This window comes from Panicum hallii, chromosome 2, assembly GCF_002211085.1.
Source record: "Panicum hallii strain FIL2 chromosome 2, PHallii_v3.1, whole genome shotgun sequence".
NCBI lineage: Eukaryota > Viridiplantae > Streptophyta > Magnoliopsida > Poales > Poaceae > Panicum > Panicum hallii.
The window spans coordinates 29,008,220-29,011,800 of NC_038043.1; the positions used below are offsets into that span (position 1 = coordinate 29,008,220).

Below are 3,581 nucleotides of genomic sequence, written 5' to 3' on the forward strand. Positions count from 1 at the left end.
AACAGCATCCACATAAATATCTCCGAACACACAACATTCATGGAAATTAATAGTTGAAATCCACGCACAGACACCACAAAGTTCAAAAGACAATGCAAAGATAGAAGGGTCTAGTCGATGACCCTAGCGTAGTGCTCAATAAGAGCCTTCCTTCCATGCGGAAGGAAGCGCAGGAAAAAGTAAGATGCACCCTTGTCCTGAGCAATCTTGAGCACACCAATCCACAGCTGCGCATTGTCCTCGGTGACACCACAGTCCCTTGCCGCTTCCATTATGGTGTCAAACTGTTTCTCCATCTTTGCTTCCTCGGCCTGCTTCACCTGCAGCCTCTTCGACATGAAACCCTCCATGGCTGCATTCCTTTGGGTTTGTATCTCGTTGTGCAGCTGCATTTGGGACACCATGGCTCGGACTGCGAGGCTCTTCGTCTTCTTGTCGGGGCTCATAGCAGTACTGCGTAGGCTTTGCGAGCTGTCTCGTGTCCTCTTGCTTCCTGTGCTCTGCGGGGTCTGGAGGCCATGATCGTCCTCTGTATCTTCCTCTTCATCATTTGGGGTGCCGTCCAAAGGATCCTCATCTCCAGGCACATATGAACTCGACCCATCAACGGCAACACCCATGAACATGCGGTCCATCTCGTCAACGTAAATAGGCCAACCGGACTGCAGTTTTTTCCACTCAGGATGGCCCTGCATTGTGCAATATGAATCATTAGTGTCAAATCAGTGTGTGCATTCTTGCAGTACCAGAAACTTGAATTAATAGGTTGCATAGGAGAAGTACCATTGTGTTCGCTTTCCACCAAGCCTCCGTGGCAACAACAGATCCATCCGGTCGGCGGCCAAGCCCTGAATCAGTGCGCAGTTGCTGTATGAACTGCCACAAACCCCTGAGCTGCCTATATCTGTTCCCAAACTGCGCTCTGTCATGCCAAAACCCAGTGGCGGCATAGAATCTAGGCTGGATCTCTTTCCACCCATCCTTGTTCATCACACCCCTCACGCAGTTTCCATTATCGATTTGGCTGCAGTAAATACGGCAAAAGGCTTGGGTATGTTCTGGACTCCATGCAGCCCTGTTGGTGTCGGCCTAAACGAAGCGATTATTAGCACGGAATGTACGCAGTGACACACAAGGTAATGGCAACAACCCGCGCTAATGGTGCACCAAAAATTAGTGAAAACATTGAACAACATAACCTACATAGGGCACTATACATCAAAATTGGTTGTAATGCTAATGCACGCGTACTTCCCCTGTCAAACCTACATATATTCGACAACTAACAACCCACGCAAATGGTGCTCCAAAATCAGTCAAACAGTACAAAATAGAACGTGCATTGGGCACTAAACAAACCCTCGCTATTGGCGCACCAAAAACTAGTAAAAGCACTGATAAACATAACCTACATAGGGCAATCAACAGTCCGGACTAATGTTGCACCACAATTTCGTAAAAATAGCACCTAATTAGTGATGACAAAGGTAAATTTACCTGCACAGCACGACGACGGCGACGGCCACCGCCTCTGGTTGCTTCGTCGGATGCCGACGTTTCATGTCGAGGGGGCGGCACCCTGCAGGCAGGACTGCGGCGCCAAAGGGTGCAGACCCGCCGCCTTGTGCATATGGAGGTGCGGTCCCTCCACTGGTGCCTGATCTGCGATGACTGCTGGCCCCGGCTCTGCCTCCTCCGCGGACGCTGCGTGGCCCGCGCAGGCCGAGGGTTCGGTTCTGGCCCTGTGGAGGAACACGAAGGGGACGGTCACTTCCCTGGACCTCGTCGCCGCGGAGAAGGTCTTGCACCTCCGACCACCCGTGCTCCGCGTTCAGGTCGAGACCGTCGAAGTGGAGGCGGCTCGGCCGTAGGCTGCTCGATCCACTGTGGGGGTAAGCGCCGACTGATAAGCCGCCGTACCCACCGTCGGAGGACGACCCCGGGCCCATGGACAGGAAGTCCCGGGTTCCGCCGCCGCCGCCAAAAAGGTCATCGTTGCCGTTGCCTCCAGCGTTGCAGTCGTCCTCCAGGCCGTAACCGCCAGCATCGTAGGCGTCCATGGCCGCAGAGGTGCGCAGGTAGTCGTCCACGGCACGGTGGCGGCCGAGGGGGGGTGAGGGAAGGGCCCTGTTGGGACCGACAGGCGGCGGTGCTGGATCTCGGCTGTCGCGGCAGGGGAGGGGGCGGACGGCACGGCGGCGGCGGGGGGGGGGGGGGGAGGGGCGGCCGGGGAGCAGCAGGCGGCTGTGCTGCAGCAGGGCTGCGGCAGCGGGGGACGGGGCGGACGGCACGGTGGCGGCGGGGTGCGGGAATTGGGGGGGGGGCGGGGTGGGGGAAGGGGCGGCCGGGGAGCAGCAGGCGGCTGTGCTGCAGCAGGGCTGCGGCGGCGGGGGACGGGGCGGATGGCACGGTGGCGGCGGGGGGGGGGGTTGTGGGGGGTGGGGTGGGGGAAGGGGCGGCCGGGGAGCAGCAGGCGGCTGTGCTACAGCAGGGCTGCGGCAGCGGGGGACGGGGTGGACAGCACGGCGGCGGCGGGGGGGGGGGGTTGTGGGGGGCGGGGTGCGGGAAGGGGCGGCCGGGGAGCGGCAGGCGGCTGTGCTGTAGCAGGGCTGTGGCGGCGGGGGACGGGGCGGACGGCACGGCGGCGGCGGGGGGGGGGGGGGTTGGGGGGCGGGGTGCGGGAAGGGGCGGCCGGGGAGCAGCAGGCGCCTGTGCTGCAGCAGGGCTGCGGCGGCGGGGGACGGGGCGGACGGCACGGCGGCGGCGGGGGGGGGGGGGTTGGGGGGGGGGGGCGGGGTGCGGGAAGGGGCGGCCGAGGAGCAGCAGGCGGCGGTGTTGGAGCTTGGCTGCGCCGGCGGGGGAGGGGGCGGACGGCAGGGCGGCGGCGGGGGAGAGGGGAGGGGGATGGGGCGACTGGGGAGCGAGCGGATAGGGTTCAGAGTCGCGGAGCGGGCCGACTAGAAATGGACACGGGGCGCGGCGAGGGGGAGCTCCAAAGCACTGCGGGAGAGAATGCACGCGGCCCGATGCCCAAACGCAAAATTTCTGTCCTCGGCCCGTTTAGATGTGTAAATGCGAAAAGGCCGTAAAGATGAAATTTTTTTGCCTTTACGGGCCGATCTAAACAGGCACTGAGTATATCATCATCCACAAAGCTTTGTCTCAGGCCATCCCGACATCCCAGTTTTCCGGTCCAACACATACCTACCAAAACCACCAAGTCGGTGCAAGAACTACCACTCCTCGCACCTCAGCTGTCCCAAGCAGGAAGTTATCCACTAGAGCGAGGTAGAAATCAGGTAACACTACTCTAATAAGAGTAACAGCAAAGTAGGGTTGTCCGTGACCGAGGATGCAGCTATACGTATAGTTTTCACCCTACAGTGTTGTACACATGGACCCTTTCGAATCGAAGCTAGCCGGTAATGAGCCGACTGAATGACAAGACACCGGTCTACTGAAATGGAAACCAGTAGCCTCGGTACCATCCGGCTGTGCATCCTCCTGCAAGAGGTCACCCCGGGATTGTGAAGCCTCCCTTGCGTCTCAGGGGACGTGAGGTCAGCACCTCCTCCCCCTGC

The 3,581-nt window shown here is 60.0% G+C and overlaps 1 long non-coding RNA gene across 1 annotated transcript; it reads right to left on the reverse strand.

Annotated features, from left to right (window-relative positions):
- Window positions 1-607: 607 nt before the first annotated feature.
- LOC112882605 lies at window positions 608-1,572 on the reverse strand. The gene is made up of 3 exons (XR_003226686.1): window positions 1,498-1,572; window positions 784-1,089; window positions 608-689 (listed from the first exon to the last, which is right to left on the reverse strand). It is a non-coding gene; the product is annotated as an uncharacterized LOC112882605 (long non-coding RNA).
- Between the last annotated feature and the right edge of the window lie 2,009 nt (window positions 1,573-3,581).